The sequence below is a fragment of the Acinonyx jubatus genome, chromosome C1, assembly GCF_027475565.1.
Source record: "Acinonyx jubatus isolate Ajub_Pintada_27869175 chromosome C1, VMU_Ajub_asm_v1.0, whole genome shotgun sequence".
Classification (NCBI taxonomy): Eukaryota; Metazoa; Chordata; class Mammalia; order Carnivora; family Felidae; genus Acinonyx; species Acinonyx jubatus.
Genome location: NC_069381.1, coordinates 87,425,732 through 87,446,486, shown reverse-complemented (window position 1 = coordinate 87,446,486; position 20,755 = coordinate 87,425,732). Strand labels below are relative to the sequence as shown.

The window sequence follows — 20,755 nt, the reverse complement described above, 5'->3', positions numbered from 1 at the left end:
CATCTCTGATGAATTTGTTTCTATTGACTACCTTTTTCTCAGGCAACAGTTTTAATTTGGAAACTTTGATTGCTCTTCCTTGATTATTTTTGTACATTTCTCTATTATCCTTTTTACTGTCTTTCTCAAGCTCTTAAATATTGACTCTCTAGAGTTCAGTCTTGACTCATTTTTTCTTTTGTTACATATATCTCACAGGGATGTCATCTGCTCCTAAGTCTTTAACTGGATTCTCTCTGTTGAAGATTTTCTAACTTCTATTTCATGCTCCAATATGCATTTTTAACTGCTTACTGAGTACTGTTGTTCCGATAATACCTCAAACCAAATGTGTTCAGAATGAATCTCATTATCTTCCTCAAATTCTGAACCTGTTTTCTTTATTCTATTTGTATTAAATTATGCAATTATTTTATGAATCATCATTTGGCTCCACTTTCCCACTTTTATTCACATCAGTTGCTTTCTGTATTTCCTTTAAAAATTGATTCATTAAAATCTATACTAATGGGGTGCCTGGGTGGCTCAGTCAGTTAAGTGTCCGGCTCTTGATTTCAGCTCAGGTCATAATCTCACAGTTGTGAGATCAAGCCCTGAGTTAGGCGGGCTTGAGATTCCCTCTCCTTCTCCCTCTGCCCCTCCATGAGGGTAATGTCTCTCCTTCTCTCTCAAAAGAAAAAAAAAATCTATATTACTGCTGCCTTTAATCAAGGCTTTTTTTTTCAAATTATCAGCCTCCTAACTGCTGTCCCTGCTTTACTTGTCTACATCCTCCAAACAGCACATTCTCCACCAGATCTCCAGAACAGCATGCAATTCTCCTTTAAAACACTTGATAGCTCCTTATTGCATAGAGTAGTGATTATCAACTGATTTTGTCATTATTTTAGCAATGGCTCTTTATTATTTTCTCTGTAATGAAATCCATAGATGAAAAGAGAGTTTCTCTGACAAAAGCAGGGAAGAGAGTGTGAGAGGGTGGAGGGCCCAGATTTTGCCCACTAAATCTTCTTAGTCCCTACATCCTAGGATACCCCTGATGAATCATAAGAATTCAAGATAAAGGGTTTGAAAAATGCTGGTCAAAAACCTCCAACTTTTTAGCATATTGTTGAAGTCCATCCATAAACTGGTTTAACTATATACTTCTTTCTTACTCTCATACCATTTATCCTAAACTGTTGCAACCCTAACCTACTCACAGTTCACTGTATATACTATGAATTTTCACAACAATTTTATTATGCATTTCCCACTTCTTTTTTCCCTTTCTATGCTTAATAACTTAAATTCATCCTTCAAAGACCAATGCATAAAATAATCTCCTTCTCTTTGATTCCATCCCTTAAGACAAAATTAATTTTCCTTGTATGCACTAATTCTTAAAAGCACTTTGCATAAATGCTTCCTACACTACTGATCACACTGTACAATCATGTATGTATGTATGTGCATGTCCCTCTAACAGACTGCAAATTCTTCTAATATAGGGTCCATGTCTTAGTCTTACTTATGTTCCCAATACAGCTCCCAGAATTTAGCACCTATTTAATAAACATGAGCATAAGAACTGACAATGAGGGTGTAGAATAAAAATTAAAACCATTATTAAGTCTTCACAGTTTATAATACCTTGCACCAAGTCTAAGTTTCTACTCTATTTCATGTTTTCTGATATCTAGCCTCAGTGTTCATCTTACATCCCGAGGGTCCCTTTCATCTTTATTTTGGGGGCATATTGTATTTTCCAAAGATGACTACAGCAACAATATCCTTCATCCTATAGATTCTTTTAGACCAAAGTTGACAAACTGCAGATGATGAACCAAATCAGCCTAGATTTATACTGCCATGTTGGGGTTTTTGGTTGTTGGTTTTTTTTCACTGCCCATGAGCTAGGATTGTTTTTTACATTTTTAATTATAAAATAATGAAGACTATTGTATGTGGCCTGCAAAGTCTAAAATATTTACAATTTGGCCTTTTGCAGAAAGTTTGGCAAACTTTGTTCTAGAAACTTGACTTCTTCGAGGATGAGTTTAATTTCTTTCCTCAATTTGGGTAGATTTATGGCTTCCGTGTAACCAGTAGAAGGAGGTGGATGGGATGCTGCATGATCCCCAAGGCTAAGTAAGAAAAAAACTATGCATTACTTACCTTACTCACTGCAACACTCTTGCTGCAGAGTCCTGAGGCTGCCACTTTGAGAGAAAGCCCAAATTCCCCACCAGTGGAGAATCCTTGTGACTACAGGAACAGAGAGAAATGCGTGACCAGCTCTCAACCACTCCAGTTAAGCTACAGCCACAGCCTGCCTACAACCATGTGAGAGACTCAAATAAGAATCTTTCATCCAGGCTTTCCCAAAATTTCTAATCCACAGAACTTATGCAGTAATACAATTTATGTCATTTGTTGTACAGAAACACTAGTTGTAATAGATGTCGACACTGGGAACTAGGGTGTGACCCTAAAAATCCTCAAACATGTGGCATTGGCTCTGAAGCTGAATGGCAGGCAGGAGCAGGAAGGACCTTGACTAGACTGTTAGTAAAATAAAGGGCTTCAAGGAAGCTCTTGGCAAGGACTCACTGTAAGAAAGATGATACTGAAAATTAAAGGAAAGGAAATCTGTGCCATAGTATGATAGAAAGTTTGGCAACTCCACAACCTGCAAGAAAGTGGAGGATAGGAAATATAGTTAATTATTGTAATGATATGCCTAAGCACATTTCCAGGAAAAATATTGAAATGTACCCCTATATTTTTCTTACTGCTTCTGACAAAATGTCAGACAGTTGAGTTGGGCTAAAGGGAAACTGTTGGGACACCTGGGTGGCTCAGTCAGTTAAGCGTCCAACTCTTGGTTTCAGCTCAGGTCCTGACCTCACAGTTTCATGAGTTCAAGCTCCACGTCAAGCTCTGAGCTCATAGTGCAGAGTCTGCTTGAGATTCTCTCTGTCTCCCTCTCTCTCTCTGCCCTTCTCCCACTTATGCTATATCTGTCTCAAAATAAATACACAAACTTTAAAAAAAAAAGGGAACTGTTAAATATAAAGGAACCAAAATTTACTGGATTAAAAAATAGAATCATTTCTCATCCTTAGACAATCCGGATTAATGATTCTCATACTAAGAAATGGCCTTAGGCTAAAGATCAAATCCTTGGTGGAAATTTAAGATCCTTCTTTAAGGTCCCAGAAAGATATAAGGTTGTTATTTGAAGAGCTTTTCAGAAAAATGGCCTCTAAAGATTACAAAGGAATGAGACAGATTCTCTGTATTGAACAACAGAACTTCTAAGAATTTTGATGACTTTGTCTCACAACAGATTCACAAGGTGGTGGCTTTTGTCTAGTGGAGAGAACCACAATAATATTCACAAAAAAAAAAACACAGCACCTTAAGAGAACTATGTTAGTAGAAGTACTGCCAGCTTGTACTATCAAGGACAGACAGAATACAAAGTGAATACAGGTTTTTGAACCCCCATCATGTTATGGACATGAAATAGGATGAAAAAGTAACTCAGTTTTAATCTCCTTTTTTACTGACTTTCATTTGATTATTTTTATGGAAAAGAAAGGCTGAAATAAGATCTCAGACAGTGGGGGACACTACTGGTTGGCTAGTCAGGTGAGCATCCAACTTCAGCTCAGGTCATGATCTCAGGATTCGTGAATTTGAGCCCTGTATCAGGCTTGCTCTTGTCAGTGCAGAACCCACTTCTGATCTTTTGTCCCCTCTCTCTCTGTCCCTCCCCTACTTGTGCTCTCTCTCTCTCAAAAATAAAAATAAATCTTAAAAAAAAATTCTCAGATAGTGGATCCAAGAGCTCAGAGAACAGCTATAAAGAGTAGTAATCATCCTTAATCAAGAAAGTGGTGATATGTGCCCAACTGGGTATTAGGATTGATATGGACCAGTGACCGCTGGGAACATCCCATTTCCCTTTGTTTTAAGTAGGAGTGTCATATTGCTAATCTTGTGCCTGCCTTACCATTGTATGCCGGGTGTGTGGAGAGGCCATAATTCATCTCTTTAGTTCACTGTTTTTTTTTTTAATTTTTCTAAATTAAAAAATGGTATTCATAGTACTATAGTCAAGGAACTATACCTGAAAAACCTCATCCACACATCAAACTAATATACCTCTGAGTGTGAGCCTTATCCCATAATATGATGAGAACGTGGGAGATTAAAAGGTGAGTATATTTTTGCAAATAAATAATATTTTCTGTGGCCAGAGGACAAATAGTGGCATCAGAGGCATACTGCATTTTTTAAAGATGAACACACAAGTATTTCCTATCCTACATGTTTTTCTTTCTTTTTTTGTTTTACTGAGGATTAACTGATAAATAAAATTGTAATGTATTTAATGCGCACAACGTGATGATTTGATATATGCATCTATTGTGAAAGAATTCTCACAATCAAGTTAATTAACATATCTACACATAACATACTTTGTTTTGTTTTGTTTTGGGGGGGGTTTATTTGTGAGAGTGCTCAAGATCTACTCTCTTAAGCAATTTCAATTATGTAAGACAGTATTATTAATTATAGCTTCCATAAAATCCATTAGATTGTTAGACCTCATTCATCTTGTAACTGAAAGTTTACAATTTTTTACCAACCTATATTCCCCCACCCTTCAGCCCCTTGGCAACCACCATGCGTTTTTTAGAAATTTGAAACTCACTCATCATTAAGTAGAGTCTAGGAAATCTCTCTTTGAAGTTGTGTGGGCTTTTGTGACTGCCTCAACCATTAGAGCATGGTGCATGTGATGCTATATGACTTCCAAGGCTAGACCATAAAAATGCCTTACATATTTGCCTTGTTCTCTTGAAATCTTCACTCTTGGATCACAACCACCAAAAAAACCTGTGGTCAACAGCCCCAAGTGAGCTTCCAGAAGACCATAAGAACTTACATTCTAACCATGGGAGTGAGTCATACAAAAAGTGGGTTTACTGCCATTAAAACCTTATGGAGTCAAACAAAAGCCAGCCACTCCCAGATAAGCCCTATCCAGACTGCAAAATATATAAGCAAAATAAGTTATTGTTGTGGTTTTAAGCCACAATTAAACTTGGAGTGTTAATTTTGGAGTGTTTTTTTTTTGTTTTGTTTTGTTTTTATTTTTGTTTTTGTTTTGTTTTTTTTCTTTAGAAGTAACAAGTCTTTATTCACTTACTAAGATAATGTAAGCAAGAGACAAAAAGTAGGGGTACCTTGGTGGCTCAGTCAGTTAAGCGTCCAACTTCAGCTCAGGTCATGATCTCATGGTTTGTGAGTTCAAGCCCCGCATCAGGCTCTGTGCTGACAACACGGAGCCCAGAGCCTGCTTTGGATTCTGTGTCTCCGTCTAGCTAGACAAAAAATAAGTTCAAGCTTCCCAATGTCCCATTTTCCCCCCATGGAATAATGTCAGGGGAGGGTCAGGTATACCATATATATTTTTTTAATTTTATATGTAAACAATTATAATTAATTATATATAATCATGAGGAGGTGCATTCACACATATATACATATAAAGAGATTTTTTTCAAGGAGTTGGCTGTTGTGATTACAGGGACTGGCAAGTCTGAAATCTGTATGGCAGGCCAGCAGGCTGGAAACTCTTAGGTCAGAAGCTGATGCTGCAGTTCACAGGTGGAATTTTTTCCCCTAAAGTGTTTCGTAATGAAGTAACAGATAACTGATAAAATCTATTTGCTTAGGTTGCCCCCTCTGACTGGATGCTTAACCCCCTGTTGTTGCCCACCCCCATTCCCCACCTTTTTCAATCTATTATAATCTACAATTTCTAGCACTAGGGTGCCTCTCTATCTGGAGTTCTCTGAATCTTCCTGTTAATTTGAAACTATTTCTCTGTACTCCCCAGTAGACTATCAAATCTCTTCTTTATATTTATATTAATTCCTCACCTTTTACCAAAACATGCAACTCTATTAGCATTTCGTGTATCCTACTGAAGCAAAAAGAATTTGATTTAAAATAGTTTGTGAGCTTACATTAAAAGTAGAAACCATATGTTCTTTACCTTGATTTTCTTTGTGGCCTCCTAATATTATACATTCCACACAGCAAAACCTCTAAAAGTATTTGGTGAGTTGAATAACATTTAATCTTAAACAGTCTTAGAAGACATTTTAAATTAATAAACCAGTGACATTTGCTTATAGAAATTGGGAGAATGGAATTAATATGGAGGTTCCTCCAAAAATTACAAATAGAACTACTATATGACCCAGTATTTGTACTACTGGGTATTTACTCCCAAAATACAAAAACACAAATTCAAAGAGACACATGCATCCCTATGTTTATTGAAACATTGTTTATAATAGCTAAACTATGAAAGCAGTGCCAATGTCCACTGATAGATAAATGGATAAAGAAGATATTATATATATTGAATATTATTCAACCATAAAAAGAATGAAATCTTGGGGCACCTGAGTGGCTCAATTGGTTAAACGTCCATCTCTTGACTTCAGCTCAGGTCATGATCTCATGGTCCGCGAGTTTGAGCGCCGTATTAGACTCTGCACTGACAGTGCAGAGCCTGCTTGAGATTCTGTCTCCCTCTCTCTCTGCCCCTCCCCTGCTTGCTCTCTATCTCTCTCTCTCAAAATAAATAAGAATAATTTTTTTTAAGTTTAAAAAGAATGAAATCTTGCCATTTGCAGCAAAAAGCTAGGGAGTATAATGCTAAGTGAAATAAGTCAGAGAAAGACAAATACCATATGATCTCATTCATTCATATGTGAAATTTAGGAAACAAAACAAATGAGCAAAGGAAAAGAGAGAAAGGGAGAGAAACAAACCAAGAAACAGACTCTTAATTATTGAGAACAAACTGATGATAGCCATAGGAACGGTGGGTGGAGGGATGAGTGAAACAGGTGATGAGGATAAAAGACTACACTTACTATGATGGAAAAAAAAAAAAAAACCTTTCCATTATCCTACATGAATTTTCAAAGTTTAAATATGGTCCATTAATGTCAGCCTTTATCGCAATTAATAACTTGCATGTGAGTGTTTTCTTTTTCATAAAAATAAATATGAAGATGTATATAGGGTTGCAAGACTAATATGTACTTGAATTATTGTAAATGTCATGTTTCTTAAAAATCACATATAGAATGAATACTAAGCATATATCTCTAAATGTTTCCCTTGTAATTAAAAAATAATCCTTTTTGGGGGGTGCTTGTGTGGCTGACTCGGTTAAGTGTCCGAATTCAGCTTAGGTCATGATCTCATGGTTCATGGGTTTGAGCCCTGCATTGGGCTCTGTGCTGACAGCTCAGAGCCTGGAACCTGCTTTGGATTCTGTGTCTCCCTCTCTCTATACCCCTCCCCTGCTCATGCTCTGTCTCTGTCTCTCAAAAATAAATAAATGCTAAAAAAATTTTTAAAAATCATTTTTGTTTTTCTAAAAAAAAGTAAGAAAAGAAGAGAAAAGAGAAGAGAAAAAAAGAAAAGAATAGAAGAGAAAAGAAAAGAAAAGAAAAGAAAAAGGAAAGGAAAGAAAAGAAAAAAGAAAAGAAAAGAAAAGAAAAGAAAAGAAAAGAAAAGAAAAGAAAAGAAAAGAAAAGAAAAGAAAAGAAAACTGGGAGAATGGACTAAGTTGTTTGGTCCAGCTAAATTTTAGCTTAATTTTCATTAAGCTGAAGTTTAGCTTAACTTTTATTTCACTTGAGGTTAATTCCTATAAATGTGGGAAAGTAATTACCACAAGATGATACCTTTTAGATTATATATTTAACAATGGACCTAAGCATCCTCTATCCATCTGTGACATCACAACTAAAATATTACCTATGTGTTGTTTTAAATATCCTTGTTAAAATGTGATGGCTATAATATTGAGTGAAGGAAGACAAACGGAAAAGAAGACATGGTGTATGATTTCATGTTTATAAAGTTCTACAACAGGCAAAAATATTTTCTGCTGCTGTGACACAAGATGGTGGTTACCCTTGGGAAAGGGTAGTGACTGAAAGGAGACAAGAGGAACCATCTGGGTGGTTGGTAATCTGTTTCTTGATCTGACTGATGGTTATATGATGAGCACTTGTGAAAATTCACTGAGTTACAGTCACATAATTTGTAAGCTCTGATTAACATTATACTTCCATTTCAAAAGTACCTATTTTTAGGCATCAGTTATCTCTAGATATATATTAATGTTAAGTGAAATATGCCTCTGTATCAAGATGTGAAGAAATTGAAGAATATGAGAAGGTTAGAAAGACAAGGGACTTAAAAGATCATGTACTGTAGTCATAATTTTATATAAATGAAGCATCTGAAATCTCAAGATGGTAAACATCACAGACAAAGTCATGGTGCTATTTAGAAGCTGCATTAAGTGGTTTGATGACTCTTCACTTAGCATTCTTTTCACCATGCCTGGTATATATGGCCATCAATAAAAACATGTTTCCTGTTCTTGAATATACTGCATTATGAAAATAAACTATGAAGATTAATGTCTATTTCTCTTCCACAATCTTTAGGTTCAAAGCATTCTTATAACTTATATTTATGCTTCTAGTTCTTATAAAAACAGCCTGGGTCTCTTTTATTCACCACTGATCCCGCAAGTTTCTGGTCGCTTCGACTTCAGAAGACCCTTTTGATCTTCGAGACCTTGTAAGTATCTATACTTGAGAGATTCTCTAACTCTGCCAAAAAGTCATTCTCTGGGTTGTTTCCCATTAAAGGGGTGTAAAAGCTTACATTTCAGCTTGTTCCCTCTCTGCAGGCATCGAGGCTTTATGAGCTATTTTTCCTAGCACATCAGTCAGGACTTCACCAAACTGCATCCCACTGGGTACAAAGAATATTCTTAAGTTTCCAGATAGACGTATCTTTTACAGTGACTCCTCTCCTCTCTCCTTTTTCTCATTTCTAGGTCACTTTCAACTTATTCTTTACAATACATGGAGATTAATCAGTCAGCTCCTCTAATGACCATATACTGTTAATCAAAATAGCTCCAGAATGCTCCTTCTGCTCTGTAGCTGTCTGGTAGCTGCTCACTTTTCCTTTTGACCAGGTGTCATTTCTTATCATCAAGAAGCTAGTTAGAATTTTATGATGTTTTGATATTAGAAAGTGACAGTTTAATTTTTCTATCTTTATAATATTGACTTTTTTTCTAACTAAAAGTAACACATGCCAAATATAAAAAAATGGAAAATATGGGAAATTATAATAACAATATCAAAATATCAATCATAATAATAGCTAACTTTTATATACAGCTTACTCTGAAGGACTGTGCTAATTTATTGACACATAATAATACCTAACCATTCATATCTTACCTAATCTCAGTATCCTAGTGAGGTAGATACAGATAAAATTAAAGGAAGACAAGTTAAATTGCCAACTTCAAAATCATGTGGCTAGCAAATGGCTGAGCAGGGAATTGAATCTAGATCTTCTGAGTACAGAGCCCCAAATCTCTTAAATCTATTATTTAAAAATAACCAATATTTTACATTCTGGTGTTCATTTTAGGTTTTTTTCCCTCATGTAATTAATACATATAACTCTACAAATATTTTTTTATATAATTGGGATCATTCTATACACACAAATTTGCACCCTGCTGTTATTACTTAGCATTATATTTATAACAATTTTCTCATTTTATTAAAGCTTAAAATATTTGAAATCTTTATTTTCTGGGTTATACAGCATTAGAACTTTTTTTTTCTTTAATATCAGTTTTTAACAACTGTTCATTTCTCATACATTACCTGAAGTTTGCTGCTCCGTTGTGATTCTGCTGGGCTTTGTTTTTGGATGAGCTAAACTCGGCTTCATATGCCTTCTCAATCCATAGTGCAAACTGAGGGAAGAGCTTCTATCTGGGAAAAGTGCTCATGGGGAGCACCCCAGTCAAGTCCTTCAGTTGTAGCTAATCGTGTGTCCAGATGTGTCAAAAGTCACAAATATTCATATCAAATTGGCAAAAGCATGCCACATAGCCAAGCCCAAAGTGAGTGGCACCAGAAAGCATGGCCAATGTGTGGAGGAAATGAATGATAATGAACCAATAATGAACCAATAATACAATCTACCATAGTATTTATTTCCATATAGCAGACAAAGTATATTCATTCCTTCCCCAAAGCACTCAAATGTATTTTCTAGAAGTAAAAATATGGGGCACCTAGGTGGCTCATTTGGTTAAGCAACCGACTTTGGCTCAGGTCATGATCTCATGGTTGGTGAGTTCGAGTCTCGAGTTGGGCTCTGTGCTGACAGATCAGAGCCTGGAGCCTACTTCAGATTCTCTGCCCCTCCCATGCTCACACTCTGTGTCTCTCTGTCTCTCAATAATAAATAAACGTTAAAAAAAATGCTCAAATCCCAAGACCTTGTGATCTAAATTAGATGCTTTGGAAACTTCTCAAGAAGTGAAGAACTCTCAAAGAAAAAGACAAGTTATCTGTTCCCCTACGTACCCAAAATACAGTGAGGAAACAAGGACAGGGTAATAACAGTGAATATTTACATAAAAACAGGAAAAAAATATTTGCAGTCATCACTGGTTCTTAGAAATTCTGAAATCCCACTAGGCAAATGTGAGGTCCTCCCTAACCTAAGAAATGCTTCTTGATTAGGCCCCAGTTCTGTCCTATAGAGTTGACCACTCTGTCCATTGTGATTTAAGGCATTTGGCTGTCTTTGGGGATATTCTCTTTGGCCATAGCTCAAGAAGACATTGGGGTAAGCCCTCCTTGTCATTGAACAAATTTTCCTACCTATAGAGAGTTAAGGGACAAAGGGAAATTTTACATCTGGAAAGTTTACAGTCTTTTTATTCAAGATACATGGCACATTGGCAGCACAGCTCTCTCTAAAAGTTTGCTAGTTCCTGTCTCTCTGATTCTAGTCAGCTCTTTTTGAGCCAAACTCTTCTTTCTGAGATACATCTCTCTCACTCTCTCTCTACACTTAATTTAGGTTCTTTGAGTTCATCAGGCTTCCACAAGACCAAAACAGTGCATTGTTATCATTAAGATATTTTGTCCAAATGAAAGGATTTTGAGGGCCACTTAATAAAATCAGACTTAAGGAAGGTTTTGACATTTATGCCTTTGACGTAGTCTTTGTCCCAAGGTTATGTTTCTATGACCGCACCCTTGATTTCGTTTTTATCTTTAGGTTTGATCTTAATTTGAGAATTATGAAGAATAAATGCATTTTCAACTCTGCAAGTCTCTAAGTTTCTGTATTCTCCCTTGGAAACATTTTTTTTTTTCCCTTTCTGAGCTCATTTCTTTCTAAATGGAGTGAATAATGATCCAACCCAGGCTGCCATTATTTTGCTCAAAACCTTTTTACCTAAAGCTTAGAGGTATATGTTCTGCCTTCTAAGTGGTCATTTTATCAAATATTTCACAACAGAATGTTGTGGTCTCCCCTTTTCAGCCTCTTATAATAGTTCCTTCCCTCTGCCTTCCCTCTACCCCTATAGCCAGTGCCACATACTTTGGTATTTTGTTTTGCCAGCACCTCAGTGATATCAAATTCTATATTCAGTTTTCTCTCGGTTAGTCTGGGGGGAGGGGAACCCTCAAAATAGTAAAGGCTTAAGATGACAAATGATTATTTCTTATTAGCATCAAATGAGGGTTGCTGAGAGCCCAAGACTCCTCTGGGCTCTCCTGGAGGGAGGAAGTAGAACAAGGGCTTCAGGTTGTGCCTGAAGTAAGCCACTTTCCTAGGCTTTTAATACATGTCATTGAAAAATCCTGTTTGCTGAAGCCAGTTTGAGCTACATTTTCTGCCACTTGCTCCTAAGAGAAATCAATGGATCTGCTTTAGTAAGGAGTTGGATCTGTATCCTATGAGCATGGCGGACATTAAAGGACTTCCTTCAAGGGTGCCAGGATGGCTCAGTCAGCTAAGCATCTGACTCTTGGTTTAGGCTCAGGGCATGTAGAGCCCTGGGTCAGGCTCTGCATTGACAGCATGGAGCCTGCTTGGGATTCTTTCTCTCACTCTCTCTCTGCCCCTTTCCCACTTATGTTCCTCCCTCTCTTTCTCCACCACTCTCTCTTTCTCTCTCTCTCAAAAAATAGAGAGATAACATGAATTACACTTTGAAAAAAACTGCCCCATCTGCAATAGGGAGAATGAATGGGGAAGAGTCCAAAAAGGATGGGGAGAGATCAGTTTCTAGGCCAATGGAGGAATCTAAATGACAGATGGTAGCTTGGAATAGAGTGGCAGTACTGAAGGAGACATGCTCCAATTTAAAATATTTAACAGAAGATTCATGAACTGTAGTGAATTCTATATGTGACTGAGGAAAAAGGAAATGTTATAGCTCATCCAAAGAAGCAGGATATTGGGAGCACTTGGGTGGCTCAGTAGGTTTAGTGTCTGACTTTGGCTCAGGTCATGATCTCATGGTTTGTGAGTTCGAGCCCCATGTCTGGCTCTGTGCTGATGGCTCAGAGTCTGAAGCCTGCTTCAGATTCTGTGTCTCCCTCTCTCTCTGCCCCTCCCCTTCTTGTGCTCTCTCTGCCTCTCAAAAGTAAATAAAGATTAAAATAAAATAAAAAATAAAATCAGGATTTTTTTTTTTTGCAACCAAATGCATGGTAGGATCAGTGTGATAAGAGACATTGAAACAGAGCTGGTTTCATTAGAAGATAATTATTATAATTATTTCTTCAACATGTTGAATATTACATGCCCTTAAAACATCCAGATGGAGATGTTCAGTACTCAGTTGGATATTTGAAACTGAGAAGACAGATTTGGGGCCATTAAGTTAAATTTGAATATAGATAAATTCTTGAAGACATATAACCTGGTTTGTGAGCATTCTAGAATCTCTTTTGTTTTGATAATAATAATATCATAGTTGTCATCTGTTTCATATAGAGAGAGAATTTTTCTTTCCCCAAGAAATTTATAAACTCTTGAGGCACAGGAAATTTACCTCTAGCACCCAATAGAGCAGCCTGTGCTGGGTCAGAGTTTAATAAAATTTACTTAGTATATGAGGATTACAAATGCTATCATCTCTCTAGCTTTTTTTAACTTTTTGTTAATGTTTATTTACTTTTGAGAGACAGAGACAGAGCGTGAGTGGGGCAGCAGCAGTGAGAAAGGGAGACAGAGAATCTGAAGCAGGCTCCAGGCTCTGAGCTGTCAGCATAGAACCTGACATGGGGCTCGAACTTAGGAGCTGTGAGATCATGATGTAAGCTTAAGTCAGATGCTTGACTGAATAAGCCACCCAAGCCCCCCTCATCTCTCTAGCATTTTAACTTGATGTTTCTTTTCTTTTATGATTTCAAATGTGGCTTTGTTCCATCTCTCACCCATATACGTGCCCATCCATTTTGCTGGGCCTTTTTCTCGTCCATCTACTCACATACAAAAGACCACCTACAAACAGCTCCTCCCTCACTTCTGTTTACACGTAAAGATCAAGAGTGTATCTGCATATTTTCTACACAATTTTTGTTTTCTGTGTTTACATTGAAGCCAAATAATAGTAGGGAATTGGGAGAGGGAGGAGAGTCTACCTGATGAATTTCGATACAGGGGTTTTGGTTTTGGTTTTACTGTTTTATCCTTCCAGCGTGCAGTGCAGAAAGGAAAGTATTACGGATGGATTATAGATGTGCAAAGCTTGAGCAGTTCCGTGGGGGGCTGTATTTCAATTTTCATGAATACTTCAAAAGAACTAGAGGAATATTAAGATGTGTCATCACTGACCCACTTTGAGATTTTCCACAAATAGTCTGTTCCATTTATGTAGCAGAAATGGCTGCTAGATGAGTAACATAAAAGTGGATTTAACTCCGAGAGTAACAGGAAATTCTTAGCTTACCGTTTATTGCCGCAGCTGCAGTATGAACCAACATGTTCAGGGCTTCCACCCCACAGACACGCAGAAGTCCAAAAGCAGCCAGTCAAGCAGATAAGAGTTGTGTTAAACTGGCCTCACCTGCAGGTCCCTTTCTGCATATCTTCCCACAGCAGAATGGCCCTTCCCGGCCAAAACCGGTACAATCATTTGTCACGCAAATGATACATTTCTGAATGCCAGACAGTGGAAAGACAATGACACCTGGAACCACAGCATACTCACCGCATGCCCATTATAAAATGAGATCATGTTGGAAAACATGCAGGTGTTGATCTCCAACAGCTTTATTCAAGGACATAAAACGTTTGGGCATAGAACCACAGGTGCTTGCTTTAGCCTTTTCCTTTTTTCTTTTTTAAAAAAACTAGTGGCATATTAGGCTGGGGTAGATTGCATTTTCAGGCCTTTATTGCCTTATAAATCCTCTTTTGTGGAACAAGAAATTGTAATAGAATGAAATTTTGAGCATGCAAACATTGTAGAAAAATGGCACTTACAAAATGACTAATTTATTCACTTTCAGGCTGTTAAAATAAATTCTCCTATGGTCAACTCAAATGCAGTGACCTCTACATATCTTTGAGAGATTTTGGGGGAAAATATCCTAATTCTAAATAAATTAGCTTATTCTCGGTAAATAGCGTTTTTTCATTCCTCACCTGTCTATGCCGTATGTATAAGTCCACTTTAAACTAGGTGTCCACATTAAGCAAGTTCTTTCACCTGCTGTCTCTGGTTCTTTTCCAAGTCCCCAGAAATCCTTCAAGCCATGCTGATACCCAAATTTGCACCTCTTAGATGGAATGTTCCAGTGTCTCCAAACATCGTGCAAGGCACCAAGCACATTCCTGTTTTCTCCCTAATGGAGTTTCCAGGGGCGTGGGTGCTCATCCATGAGTGCTATCATCAGTCCAGCTATTCAGCAGTCTATCTCTCCTTTAGAGTGCTAAAGCTTCCTGTTGGTCCATCTCATCTCAGAGGAAGGACAAGAGAGAGATAAGTGGTGTTGAGAAGAATATGATTCCCTTTGGTTTGTAGTCTTTAGAGGGCCCTTGATGCATTTTGGAACCAAGTAAAACCTATTTTTAAGTTTTTATTTACATTCCCTTTCCTCCTCGGGATTCAGATATAGGTCCAAAATAACTTACATGAACTCTAAGAGCAGCCAACATGCTTCTGAGGACTTTGTCTGAGGACTTCGATTGTGTTATAAAGTTACGATCTTCATCCCTGGCTCCTTCATCCCTTAGGACAAATTCCTCCATGAGAAGCTCCTTAATCCCTTGAAAATAGGCTTTCTTGGGCCATCCAATCAGTTTGCCAATTCTATCTAAATTGCAACATTGATAAATGTTGTTTATAAATCGACAAATATTTACTGAATCTTTATCATAGACTAGACATTTCAAATAAGTTTTTAACTACTTACAAAACTTTATCACTAATTTTTATTTGCTGAAAAGTATTGTCCTGCATGGCCATTAGAAACACAATCCAAAAAGGAGAATTTATTTAATTACTTTTTGGCAAAAAAAACTAATCATCGCAAAAAAATAATGAATTAATGATTGCTCCAAATGTAGTGCCTTAGCTCACATGCCATTTTGCACGTGCGTACCAGTACATGTTGATGACATTTTCTGAGTGTTAGCTGATGTCAAAGCTTCTCTTGACTTCCTTGCTCCACCAGCTTGTCCTTCTTCAAGGAAAGGGGGACCACCCAGAACACTTCCTATACTCTCTTAATAGATCTTCTCAACAGTTTTACCACACAAATGCATTCCACACCATCTCCTTTATTACAGATGGTGAGTGATAAACCTCAAGTGGCAGAACTTGGTTTCAAAATTTATTTAAACATCCTTCATAGGTAACCTTAAATTTTCACTTCAGTATGTGAGGGTACTTTACACCTACTGAATTGGCTTTTGGAGAATCTGCTAAAAATAGAAGCCAAAAGGGAAAATTGTGTGCTACATGCTACTAGAGTCAGTTTTTTGAGCCTTTACTTTACTAGTATAACTCAGTTTAGGCAGTGGACTCAGGGCTAAGCTAACATGAGGTAAAGTTAAGCCTTCTTTTCATTGCACATCACTGCAGATCCACAGAGGAAAGAATAGAGAGTGACTAAATTTCTCACTGACTTTTTATCACTTCTCTCTGTTGTAACACTTTCATGGAATATATATATACATATATTTTATTCATTTATTTTGAGAGAGACAGAGACAGCATGAGTGGGGAAGAGGCAGAGACAGGAGGAGAGAGAGAATCCCAAGCAGGCTCCATACCACCAGCACAGAGCCAGTGTGGGGTTTGATGTCATGAAATGGTGAGATCAAACCAGCCTATGAACAGAAACCAAGAGTCAGATGCTTAACCGACTGAGCCACCCAGGTGCCCCTCATGTAATAATATTTATGATGATATCCTCTCTCACCAATCAAATTAAATGTCCACTTCTTAAGACCCCTGTTCCCCTTTTTTTTTTGTCAACGATGAGAAACAGCATAGATATCAGTACACAAATGAAGGAAAAGACAAGAAGAGAAAAGCCAGAGATCCATGGCATTAAAATATAATGACCTAAAAGTAAACCCATGAACTAATCAAGCAGGCATTTAGTGTTTGCTATTCACCAGCATTTTTTCTGTTTTATCTTCTTTTGAATTCTTTTCATATCATCTTCCTTTTTCCAACTCATCACCTCACCATAAAAGGATTCTTGTAGATAAAAGCCTTCAAAACTATCTTGTCCAGATCCAGCATGGATATTCTGCATCAAGAGCCTTTACATTTTTATTTAAAATCTCTAAAACATTATCAGCTCCACACCTTTCACATTAGTAACTAGCCAAAAAATAAAACTAGGACACCAGAGAAAACAGCATTTCACAGATACCAGCAGGTATACAACAGATCAAAAATCGAGTTCCTTCTTAAAACAAAATGATTGCTGTGTGAAGACCTCCATTAAACTTGGCATAAAGAATAAATGTATGAAAATTATTCTTTTCACTAAAATAGTTTCCAAAGTAGATCACAATGAAAATCATATCCCAGCACTCCCTAATTAGAGTGCAAACTGAGCTGGAGGCCTAGATATCTTTAAAAGTATTGTTCATAGCATGAAATCTTCTGTAAAGAGGAAGATACATCTCTAAAGCTTTAATTCACGTGTTTAGGTTGGATAAACTTCCAAAAGAGCAAATAGTTATTCTCGGATTATTATGGAGTTAAAAATACAGTTAAATGCAGACGCATTTGTTAGATTTTTCACCCAGAGAGGGATCATTCTCACAGCAATCTAGTTAATAGCGCACTACTGGATAAAAAAAAAGAAAAAAAAAATAGAAGCAATGTACATCCACAGAGAAACCCTGGTAGTAAATAACATAAAAACAGCAATTCACTTTCAGATAGTACTTTACAATTTTGACATTTTCACATTTTTAATCTTACATTCTTAAAGTAAGTTTTCAGAATTCATTTTTCTCATCCTTACTTTATAGACAAAATGAATATAGCTCAAAGAAGGTAAGATATTCCTGGTATCACATAAATACATAATGAGAGAGCCGGGACTTCCAGCCAGATTTCCACCTCTTTTTGCACCAGTTCAAAGGCTTTTTTTACTACATTATAGCTGCCTTAGGTAGAATTCTCATTACCCGATTAGGAAAGAGGCTAAACAAGCATAATACATTTATTCAACAATGAAATTATCAGTTGGCTACTGCACAAGGGGGTATGTGCATCATTGCAAAAACCTTTGAAACTTTTGAAAGGGGCAAAGAGATTAAATAGAAAGCAGAGCATTTTCTGGCAGACCCTTCTCAGGTTATCTGATTCCATAGAAGTCTTGAGGCTTCTCTTGCATGGGGGTCTTACAATTCTGTAAATTGTAAAAAACTGATAGTAATAGATATAACTCTTGTCCATAAAGATAAGATTTGGCCCATGGAGATTAATTTCCAACCCAAAGATAGTGACCAGTTTTTTATCTATTAGCAAATTCATTGTCATATTCCCAATGGTCTATATGAATATTGTTTTTCAAGTCTCCTTTGAACCAGTTTTAGCTTTTACTTGTCCCCTCATTAAACTAATGAGTTAAAAAAAAAAAAAAACATTTGATACATGTTTATTTATTTTTTTAAGCTTATTTATTTTGAGAAAGAGAGAGAGAGAGAGAGCACAAGCACAAGTGGGGGGGGGGCAGAGAGAGAGGGAGAGAGAGAGAGCATCCCAAGCAAGCTCCCGTGCTGCCAGCACAGAGCCCAGATGCAAGGCTCAAACTCACAAAGTGTGAGATGGTGACCTGAGCTGAAGTCAGACGCTTAATTGACAGCTACCCAGGCACCCAGATGCATATTTGTTTTTTACTTGTATGAGAGTCATAATTTTACTGTTTGGAAAGTATTCTTATTCTTATCAAATGAAACGAAATGTATATCCTATAACAAATCACCATCTGATAAGGACAGATATATAAATAAATAGAGCAAAAAATATCAAATAATACAGATTTGTGAACAAAGTGATCTATAGAGAAAAATGAACTGGACAGTGGGATTGGGGAACAATGGCTTAGCTGAGTCTTAAAAAAATGGAGAAAGAGAAAAACCACAAAAGTTAAACATACCACAGGGTCCCATGTTTAAGAACATAAATTCAACCACAAACAGAGATAAAGCAATTTATTTGGCAGTAATACAACATCATTGTTTAGCATCACTACAAGTCAAAACAAATAATTTCCATTATAAAATATCCTATCTAGGGGTGCCTGGGTAGCTCAGTGGTTGAGAGCCCAATTCTTGATTTCAGCTCAGGTTGTGATCTCAGGGTTGTGGGATCAAGCCCCATGTTCGGCTCCATGCTGAGCATTGAGCCTGCTAGGGGTTCTCTCTCTCCCTCTCCCTTTGTCCCTCTCCCTTATTGCATGCATTCTCTCTCTCTAAAATAATAATAATAATAATAATAATAATAATAATAATAATAATAAAATGTCCTACCTAAGTTGCAATACAATAGGCAAATGAAGTAGAAAATTGCACTACCATTTGTTGAATTCAATTTTTTGTTTTTTTGTCCGAACTGGATATACAGTCCCTAAAAGATTATTTCCTTAATTATAATTATTTCAGCTGAATAGTTTCATATTTGTAAAGATTAAATGCTCATTAAGAGCAAGTTCTTTTTCTAATTCATTTCATTAGCTAACTTAACACTAAGGAAAGATTATTGCCCATAAAATCCATTTCATAGATATTTGATAAATTTAATGAATATTTGACTTCATGCTGGCACTTCCTCCTGAAGTAGGAAGGAGGAAATTCCATTCATCCTGCAAATAGTCTCAAAGTTTCCTTCCACTTGAAACTGCCTGGTTAATTTACAGTACCTATATCTCTATATAGCATCAGTTTCATTATGTCTTCTAATATATTGTTGCTTGTAGTTTACATCATCATATTTTCCCCTCTTAGAATCTAATCTCCTTGGGGTCGAGACACTTATTTATGTATTTGTATTTATGTATTTAACTCAAATGCTTGCCATGGTACATGTGCAAATATCTGTTGGATGAACTTATTTTTTTTTAAAAATGCTTACATGGCACTAAAAATACTTGAAAAACTAAAAAAAAAATACTTTGAACATAATAAAATAAAAATTGTTTTCCCTAAATATTTATTTACTTGAGACAATAATCTCAATTACCCCAGAATTAGTTTTAAAATTTGTTTTAGTACAAAAAAAATATTATCTGTGCTACTGTTCAGCAGTCTGTACTAAAGTTACATAAATACAGAAAATTTATAGAAGCCATAAATATATGTACATCTATTCCACAACATATACAAACAGCGAATAAGAAAATGATATCAAAGAATGAAGGACAGCAGGAAATTTTATAGGCACAGACACTGCTTTGTGGCAATATTATGATTTACTGAGCTTTATTTTTACCAATGACATCCCCTACAGTCTGCATGTGATTTTCAGAAACTTAGTCAATTTTTGTATCATCTGAGGTTCTGTAAATGACTATTTTGATGATGAATAAAAATCTATCCATAAATAACCTATCCTGAGACATTGGCAAATGACACAACACTATGACTGCATTAGTAATTCATACCACCGAATGAATAATTTGGACAAAAATATCCTAGAACGTGCCAAACAAAGGGATCATCCAGAGAATGTGTGATGCAAGGTAGCTATCAGAAGAACATGTGGTCTGAGAGAAGCCCATAGCCATAATGGTAAGACCAAGGGAGTCTGAAGTGGAGAAGTGAGACTGATTTCATGTTAGGTTGATTCAAGGATTGGTATGACTAGGGAGAATGCTAGATTCATTGAAATAGAATTCTTAACTTGACGATTTTTAAAATCACTCTTTTTCATGAGTATTAGTAAAAGTTGAATGGTGTTCACCTAAAAGAAATGATGAATTCTTAACCCCCGTACCTGTGCATGTAAACTTATATGGAAATAGGATCATTGCAGATGTAATTAGGTAATATGATGTCATACTGAAGGTGGTTAATCCAATGTGACTAATGTCTTATAAGAAGAGGGAAATTTGGACACAGGTATAGAAGAAGACAGGCATGTGAGATTGGAGGGATGCATTTACAAGCCAAGGAATGCCTGGAGACACCAGTACCTGGAAGGGGCAAGGAAGGATCCTCCTCGAGAGTCCTTGGAGAGAGCATAATTTTACCAACGCCTCTATTTCAGACTTCTGGCCTCCAGATCTATAAGAGAATAAAATTTCAGCTGTATTAAACGACCTAGTTTGTGGTA

At 36.6% G+C, this 20,755-nt stretch overlaps 1 long non-coding RNA gene across 2 annotated transcripts in view; it reads right to left on the bottom strand.

The window, feature by feature from the left end:
• Positions 1-20,755, bottom strand: part of LOC128313943 (uncharacterized) — a 211,618-nt gene that overhangs the window by 138,711 nt on the left and 52,152 nt on the right. Inside the window, exon 3 of one of the 2 annotated variants that reach the window (XR_008295101.1) lies at positions 20,616-20,706. This is a non-coding gene — a long non-coding RNA (uncharacterized LOC128313943). Of the gene's footprint in view, positions 1-18,151; positions 20,707-20,755 lie in introns of those variants that run through there. The other variant, XR_008295100.1, reaches the window with a different exon arrangement.